General features: G+C 41.0%; 1 pseudogene across 1 annotated transcript; it reads left to right on the forward strand.

The window, feature by feature from the left end:
- Window positions 1-2,981: 2,981 nt before the first annotated feature.
- Window positions 2,982-8,301, forward strand: LOC309652718 (E3 ubiquitin-protein ligase RLIM pseudogene; annotated as a pseudogene). The gene is made up of 2 exons: window positions 2,982-3,225; window positions 4,610-8,301. The product of its transcript is annotated as an E3 ubiquitin-protein ligase RLIM pseudogene (transcript).
- Window positions 8,302-9,575: the final 1,274 nt, after the last annotated feature.

The following is a 9,575-nucleotide window of genomic DNA, read 5'->3' on the forward strand; positions in this document are numbered from 1 at the left end:
GTTAACTTTATAGAATGGACAAAAGCAAGTAAGTTTTACATGGCAACTTTATTGTAAATCACTTGTTTTTTTTCCTTACAGTTTTATGGAGATATACTTGACATTTAGCACTGTCGAAGTTTAAGGCATACAGTAAGTCCCCTACACACGAACCTTCAAGTTGTGAAAGGTCAAATATGCGAACGTGTGGTCACATGTCCAATCACGTAAGTCAGTTCACATGTCTGGTGTACACCGTCATGTGTGTGCATCCTCTACAAGTGGTTGTGCTTTTGTGTGCTTTACAGTACTGTATAGAATACAGTAGTACAGTATCTTTATTTCAAGCCCAGGATGTCCGGAAGCAAGCATAAAAGCAGCGATGATGTAGCTGGTACTGCTAAGAAGCAGTGATAACGAAGGAAACAAAACTGAAACTAATTGAGAGAGTGGAGCGAGGCGAAAAGATGGAATTGGCAGCCCAGAGAAAGGATGAAGAGAGACAAGAGGAAGAAGAAGTAACTAAAGAACCAAAGAGATTCACGATGCAGGAAATGGCAAGGGGATTTTCTTTATCTGAGGAGGCACTGTTAGTTTTTGAGGCATAGGATCCAAACATAGAACAGTACACAAAGGTTGCAGCAGCCATTCAGAATGCAATCCAGTACTACTGTGTCATCATCTATGGCAAGAAAAGAAGAGCTACTACGCAGACATCACTGGATTGTTTTTTCAAAAGGGGAGACAGAATCGAAACCAGCAAGGAACCAAACCTGTGCCATCAACGTCAGACGCGAGTGAAATTGCAGCTTGCCCTCCGTCTCCTATTGCTGGCGATCCCTCAGCTCCACCATCTCCCACCTCCTCTCCCTCCTCCCGTCAGTAACTCTTCTTGCCCGTTCAGTCAATGCCAGCCCCTGTATGCCAGCTGTTGCACTGTACTACTGTACTTTTCAAGGTACTGCACTGTAAGATTAAAAATGTTTTACTTTTTTGTTTGTTTTTCATGTATTATTTGTGTGAAAAGTATTATAAACCTATTACAGTACAGTACTATATAGCCGATTGTGTTCATTGGGTACCTAGGCTAACTTTGTTGGACTTAACGAACAAATTGGACTTATGAACGCGCTCTCGGAATGGAATTCGTTCCTTTGTAGGGGACTTACCGTAACCGATCTGAGGTTTACTGATTGGACGTGGCTGCGTCATGTGTCCTTTCCTCTAGCCATGGCAGTGAATCCAGCTAAACCTAAACAAAGTGGACTAAGACTGTAGAATGGGTTTTTCCCCCATGAAAATCAGGATGCTATTAGCATAAGTATGTTAAGGGGACGCTAAGCAGACACAAATAAAATCTACTGCCTGTTCTCAAAAAAATACCAAAACATCTTAATCAGTGTCCTATTTCTTACATGAAAAAAAATCAAAACTCAACTTATAGTTTTTGTCAAGTATTCTTTCTGAGATTAACTCCACATTTCCACCCAACCCCAAAATTGTGGCCACAGTTGCCCAAACAAGCCAAGGTCTTTCGAGTCTACTTCTTCCATCTGACATAGTCTTTCTCTAGCAACACATAACTGCCACTTTCCATCTATAGAAAGTATAATTATATTTAAAGATTCAGATTTAAATATAATACCTCTGTGAAGCATTTCCCAACTCCCATTAAATAACTGCTACACAGTTCTCTGTACTTACACAATACTGCATCTATAAATCTATGATAAAATATACTGTACTTTGATAGTTTCCATGTGGTGTTTCCCTCACCTGGTGTGTGAATTACTTGGGAGTACAAACTGCTTCAACAATTGACATATCTCTAGCCGCTGAGGCAATAACTGACCCAGTTTATGTTGGATGCATTAATTATTAAATAAGTCAAATTGAATAAAGTCTCAAATTCAGCAGCCAAATCTTGTCTTTACGTGAATAAGTTGAACAAAGAGCTCCTAAACAAGTGTTAAGTGGGGCTGGTAATGTTAATGAGTCCAGAAGCTCTTAGAGGTCTCCTTCAGATGGCACTGCAAATGAGCATTATTTTATTTTCACCAAGCCTTTCAGGTTATATACATGCCACAAAATCAGCAAAGTCAGTACTCACTGTGGCAGACAAAGTAACTATTCTGTATCTGTCTTAAAAGTTCCTGTGATGTTCTGGCTAGTTTTCTTTAAGTAAGATTTATAATATTTATGAGAAAGGAGGACAAAAGTGAACCTGATGCTTTTGTGGAGAAGGAATTCCCTGGCTGAGCAGAAAAGCCTGCCAGAGTTTTGGTGTTTCTCGTTTGTTTGTTTGAGACAAGACTGAAGGGCCGTATAATGCAAGGTGAAGCCACTAACAGTTAAAAGGGAGAGGATACTCTAAAGAGACTCAGCTAGGGCCCTGGTAAGTTATCGCAAACTGTGGGCTTTCTTAGTGAGAGTCTATGATTTGAGAAATCCATGAGGAGAAAAGGCGGAGGGGTCCCTGGGCACCTGAAAATGAGAACTGCTGCACTTAACTAGGCTGACTTTGGCATGGCATTTTGAAGAAGGCAGTCATAGGTAAGGTAACGAATAAATAGAGCGTATCAGAGCCTGAAAACGCCTCCTGAAAACCTGAGAATAGGCTCATGTGGGTGAAACGAGGTGAAGGACGGTGCTTGGTACACTATAAACCCTCAGTAATACTGGCTGGTTTTCAATGAAATGAAACCTAACCTGAATCCAGTCCCTACCCGGTAACAGCGGGGAAGATAATGGATGCCTAGGCAACGTCTAGCAAGTTCTGCGACAGAGGCGGCTCCCACCTGTGGGGTCACCAGGCGGCTACAGAACTGAGTCGGGGACGGGAGAAGGGAGGAACCTGTGCGGAGGGTCATCCGACCGAGTCGGAACCGGAACCGAAACCGGACACTCTGGCAGGAGGTAGAAAGCGAAGAACGCTAAACGGCCGTTGGTGAATTTCAACACTATGTCGTGAATTTCAGATCCTTTTCTACTTGTTTACTAAGATGGAAAACTCGGATTCCGACGATGAAGGAGATGGAGTTCCGGCCCAACGCATAAGTCAAACGGACCGACTGGTTCGGGAAGAAGATTTCTTCAGGCTTGTCAACAGTCTGAGTGAAGAAGATTACAAACTTATGAGAGACAACAATCTTCTAGGCATTCCAGGTGAAAGTACAGAAGAAGAGTTGCTGAGAAGACTTCAGCTAATTAAAGAAAACCCACCACAAGACTCAGATGAAAATACAGGTATACTTTGCTTTTGGAGGGAATAGGATGGGATGAATAAGGAACTTCATCATAGTAAATAGTAACTTCATAATAGTACATAGTAGCTAATTCTACAGAAGTGACATAAATTAATCTGGTGAGTAACTTCTCATAAAAAGAACCGGCATTTACTTGATTTTTGGTGAGAATGTCAAGGTATGTTTGTTTGTTTTCCTGATTCACATTTGGGTTGTTTTAATTGGGAAACAGTGTGAAGTAGCCTATTTGTACTTTTCTTGGTTTTCTACCTCAATTGAAAGTCCCTCCTACTTCCTGAATTATTTTTTCTACATAGACATGTAAAAAAAGCAAACAGAAATATTTCATATTCTAATCAAGTGGTTCTCAACTGGGGACAATTTTGCTCTCTCCAACACCTGGGGACATTTGACAATGGCTAGAGATATTTTTGGTTGTCGCAGGGGAGGCATGGGTGTCACTAGCATCTAGTGGGCACAGGCCAGGGGTGCTGCCAAATATCCCACAATGCACAGGACAGCTCCCCAAACAAAGAACTGTCCAGCACCGAAATGTCAACAGTGCTAAGGCTGAGAAGCCGTGCTCAAACCTCAGGTCTGGTGCCTTCTCTCCCAGTGTGAAGTAGAGGATTTTACTGTCTAATGAAGAGGAGACTGTAATACTTTGGTTCTTGAATATGGTCTTATATGTACCATGCTAGGTTCAGTCTATTCATTTGATCTGACCTTCAATTTAATGTCAATTAAAAATCTTGGTAACATTAACAAGTATTCAAAATTCAAATACTTTTAAACTTATAAAACTTGTTTATGTTTGCGCAATAATCTTATATTTTAAAACAGCTGATATATTATCAAAAGCACATAAGTGAAGAGCCCAGAAATAGTAATGTTGGAGACTAATGAAAATTAGACAATAATGTAAATTGAACTAAAATACTAGCATTGTACCTTAACTGGTGTTTACCTTGTTTAATTGCATTAGTGTTTTGACAGTGGACTGAAAAAAAAGTCTCTTGACATTCCTCCTACACAGGGCTGGTATTCCTCCTACACAGGGCTGGTACACAGGGCTGTGTATATGATGAAATATTGCAAAATAGACTTCCTCCAGATTCCCTTTTTAAAAAATTCTCTAAGTTTTTCTAGGATTAGCTCACTCTTTTTCAGATGGAATTGAAACTTTTCTACCTTTACTTGTAAATCTAGACAGTGTAGTTTATAAAATATTAACCCTATAAATGTGAAATCAGTTTAAAACATCTGAGTATTTTTAAGTTCTCATTTTTTGTTTGTTTTTGAAACAAAGTTTCAGAGTGCTATTTTATGATGGTTCTAATTTTGGTAGTTCTTTCATGTCCCCTCCCCATTTTTTTTGTTAACAGATGGAGGAGACGCTCCAGATGATGTGTCTAGTGGCGACTCTATAATAGACGGGCTTAACTGTTTTGGACAAACTGAAAATATGACAAGTGGACAGACAGAAAACCAATCTGGGAGAGAAGAGGGCCAAATTAATCCTACAAGTGACCAGTTCAGATTCACTTTAGAAAGAAATTTTCGCCTTGATAATGGGAGTCCAAATCCAGAGAATGAATATGTAGCATCTGCAAGACTTCCCAGAAGAGAAAATATGGAAGACAGCCAAAGGCAAGTGGAAAATCCACAATCTGAATCAATATTTACAAGACCATCTATGTCTGAACAAGATACAACTGAAACGTTAGTGGAATTCTCACCTACCAGAAGTCAGAGAAGAGCAAGAAGTAGGAGCCCAGAGTATCCGAGAACCAGAGCAAGAACTGAAAGTTGGTCGCCTCCACGTTCACTTAGGGAAAGTGTACAAAGACTTAATCATAGTATACCATCTCAGACTTCTGAGCAGCCTCTGGTAAGTGAGGATGTGAGATTTTCTACAACTGAGCACCAAGAAATATTGAGACAGCAAATGACTGGATTTGAGGTGCAAAATAGTGGTCTTATTGAAACTTCTAGAACAAGGAATGCCGTTCATGGAGAAGATTCTCCAGATACAACCAGCAGTGATGAATCTTGGGGAATGAGGGAAGTATATCTGACCATACACTTCAGTCTTGAAGTAGGACAAGTTCATTCTGGAGCATATTCTCAGAGAGACAGCACAGCTAGTAGAACTCAGTTAACATCTGAGACACCAAACAACACCGTCAGTTCTGAAAGTGAACGAGGACTGAGGCATATGTATTCACATTCTGAGCAGGCAGATGTGAGAGCTTATGTCATTACCATCAGAAATCCCGTTTGTAGAATTTTAAATACTAGCTTAGATGACACAACATCTGTTCCAATTCAGAGCACGTTAAGGCAGACAATGACAGAATTTAGTAACTCAAGTAACCTTATGGACAGTGACAGTAATTTAGAGCATAGTGTCTCACCTCCAAGTCAAAGCATGGAATGGCCAGAGTCACCAGATGACAGCGATGGTCCTAATGGTAGTAGTAGTAGTGGATCTGGTTCCGATTCAAATCCTAGCTATAATCCCCACTCAAGTTCCACACTGATTTGTCATTCAAGCCCCAATTGTATGTCTAGTTCCAGTTCTCGTACTATTTCCAATGCCAGCTCAAGCGATGAAAATTCAGAAATTAGCTCACTGATGTTTGAAGGCACTGAAGAAACTAACTCATCATCAGACTTACCATCAGAGACCAGGCAAGGGGGTAGACAAATGACCCCAGTAATATCTGATGAAAGTGACCCTTTGCTCTTCCTTAATCTGGAACAGATTTTCCACTTAGATGAAGATGATCTAGACCAACCTACAGGACTCAGCAAAGCACAGATTGACAACTTGGCTGTAAGATCTTTTGATGAAAATGATGCATTAAAAGCTTGCAGCATTTGCATGACAGAGTACATCAAAAACAGCAAGCTTCGCATCCTACCTTGCTCCCATGAATATCACATTTACGGCATTGATCGCTGGCTCTCTGAGAACTCTACCTGTCCTATTTGTCGTGGGCAAGTAGTGGATTCCAATGAGACTGAAAATCCTAATTGAGATCTGAATTCTCAGCTATGTAAAGTGTTACAGTGACGGACAAACAACAGTCACCTGCCTCATGTCCACTTTTAGAGTTATTCATGCTTAAATATAACAACCTGAATCTATATATAACAATCTGAACTGAATCACTAGTTCCTGAAGGAATCATTGGGCTTTCCCCAATTTCTGTTCCATCATAAAAGGAAATATTAAAAAGTCAAACAATATTGTCCAATTTGACAATAAAAATTAACTTCACACCACAGCAGTTCACTGAATTTCAATAAAAACTTAGCATGTGCACTGGGTTGGGATGTTCCTGATTCCATGGGAGAAATGTCTTCACATGATGTAATGAATCTAGATAGATCCTAGTAGTATTATCTAGTCACGTAAATCCCAGACATCTCTCAGCCCTGTTCAATCCTGGTTGTGCATGCAAAGAAACAGAAACCCAACCAAATGTCAATAATTAAGAGGCAATTTAAGACTATATTAGAGTCATTCACATAAGGAAGTCATGTTACATTCATAGAATGCCATAAAAAGCTTTGAAACCCTTCTCTTCCTATCTCTCTCCACAGCAGTTTATCCCACCTCCCTAACACTACCTTAAAGTTTCTCCTATTCCCCACGACCAATGTATCAGTCAGTTCTAGCTAAAAACTGATGGCACACTTTAAAAGAGTGATGGGATAGCATTTAATGAAGAGACTAAAGTGTGTAAAGAATGAAGGGAAACCAGGAGATGATGAAGTACCCTGAGGCTAGCAACTGTGAGAAGCCAGTATTACAACCACTAGGTTTGAAGGGGCACAGAGAGATGGTAGTTCCTGCAACCCAGAAGGTCTTAGAGTTGTAGCAGGAGTCCCCCCCGACGAGACGTAACCTTAGAGAATGGCATCCACTGCCAACCTAAAGTTTGGAAGGGGGCAGGTCATGGAAATAAATACCCTTACCTTCTTTCCTCCTGACTTCTCATCTCTTGTCAGTACTTCACATTAGCCAAACCCAACCTGAAGACACAGAGAGACTGGTCGATGAAGCTGACAAAGGTCAGCCTCCTGGAATCACGGAGCAGGGTTAAGAAGGATGGCGAGTAGATCCGATAAGCAAATCAGAGACCATCTCCCACAACCAGTATTCCCAACTCTCTTCACACCCAGTCTGCGTGCGCCTTCTCGCCTCTTCCGCTTGTCCTCTATTCCACTCTATGACTCAGCTCTTTAACGACCCTCTCTATTTTCCTTTCATCTACTCGGATCTTGTATTTTTAAAAGTGATAAGATGACAAAGCCTTAGAACTGAATTACCTTTCTCTTCAACATGTCACACTTTGATGTGCTGTGATTGTAAACAACTAAGGAAAAAGGGCAGTTATAGGTATGTCTTTAATTTTTGCTTCTTAAATATATTCAAGCTTCAATTTCTTTCTATATATGTTTAGTTCATATAATTCATTTTTAAAACAGATTCTGATTTCTTATAAAGGGTTTTTTGGTTTATATATGACTCTTAATCCTTGTGGGAATGACCCAAAGTACCCAACTGCTGCTTGGAGCCTCTCAAGCTGCAACACGAAAGCCTTAAAGGTAAAACTTGGCTTCAAAAAACATGTCTACATAGTTCAATTCTAATTGTCCCCAGTAAAACCATCACCCAAAACCGTGAGTATTTGAAATCAAAATTTAGGTCATGCTTCCTTCCAACCTAAACATAGTGAAGGCTTTTTCTCCTAATTCAGCCTGAAAACTATTTTATGGGGGGTGTATTGGCCAGTCCAGAAAACTGTGCTTAAAATTTTCAATCCTGGTATAGGTGAGAGTACATTGTATTATAACCTAAAGCAATAGTCAGAAATTTTGTGCAATGTGCAACCTATACAAATGTAGGCAGTGTTAAGTATAAACCTTCTCTAAAAAGTTAAAGTCAGAAACATCACTGACCTTTATTTTCTATGTGAATTGCTGGCAGCCACAGTATTTGCACATAACTACAAAATGTAAATGGGGAGTGGTGGTGAAGTTTTTTAAAACATCTTTGAGGTAGCATATTTTTCACACAGAAGATACCTGCGTGGCCAGAAATGAAGGCTTGGATCAAACCTCTGAAATTGACATTAACTTCTGAAAGTTGTTTGAATATTCTGATTTTTATGAAGTATTTTTGGTATCAGATACACTTCATTTAAAGTGAGTAGAATAATTGTAACAGTACTTGGCTTTCATACTATCCTAACAGATTAAAACCTTCCAAGGGATGATAATTGCTTAATTAATGCTTCAGTACATTCACATGCACCTTCTGTGGTCGACAGAATTCTAAGATGATGCCCAACGATCCTTGTAGTAGCCCCTCCCCTTGAGTATGAGACCTGTGAATGTGATGGAATATCATTCCCATTATTAGATTATGATATATGTAGCACAGTTGATTGGGAGATTATCCAGAGTGAGCCTGACCTAATCAGGTGAGCACTTAAAAGGCACAGAGAGGACTTCTGATCCAGATAAGATGGTTTGTACTTCTCTCTCCCGGCTCCCCCTTTATAGGCACAACTATATATCCTGGAAATAATATGAGACAACCGAAGGACAGCTCTGAAAGGTCTAAAGAAGGTGAATTTGCCTAGGGACCCTCAGAATGGATGAACAACCTCATGGCAGGGCACCTTATGACCCTCTACCAACAAAAAAATGTGATCCAGGCCCAGCATTTCCTAACTCCCAACTTAGTAACAGGAAGTGGCTCAAATAGGCTCTTCCTCCAGCACATCAAATGGGGAGCCCCCAAACACCAGGTGAGCCGTGCAGAACCTGCAAGGAGGAACACCTGGAAGCCCTGATGACACTACACGACCAGGGAAAGTGCTTTCCTTCCCCACTGGGCCTGAGATCCCCCTTCACCACCCAGACACATCCGTGGCTAAGGGTACCAGCAACAGGGATCCTACCACAAAAAGCTCCCACCTGGAAAATGCTCTCCTCAGATGGGCCTGAGACTCCTCTCCCCACCCAGAAACATCAGGCAACTTGCTGGTACCAGCAACGGAGATCCCTCCACAGAAAGCTCTCAACCTGGTGAGCGCCCTCCATCCTTACAGTCCAGGGAGACCCTGGCACAAGTGCCTGGCCCAGGAAGGACTCCTCATCAAGTGTTCCAGAGATTCCCTTCCCTCACCAGAAGCACCAAGGGCCGTATCCCGGGGAAGCTGCTTCAGACCCCATGAGCAGCATGAGAAGGGACCAGAGGTAACCCCACCTGCACAAGATAAACAGACCAAAAGAGTACCACAAAGGTTCTGAAAATTAGGTTATCATGGA

This window comes from Balaenoptera physalus (genome assembly GCF_965194825.1).
Source record: "Balaenoptera physalus genome assembly, chromosome: X".
In the NCBI taxonomy this organism is placed as follows: domain Eukaryota; kingdom Metazoa; phylum Chordata; class Mammalia; order Artiodactyla; family Balaenopteridae; genus Balaenoptera; species Balaenoptera physalus.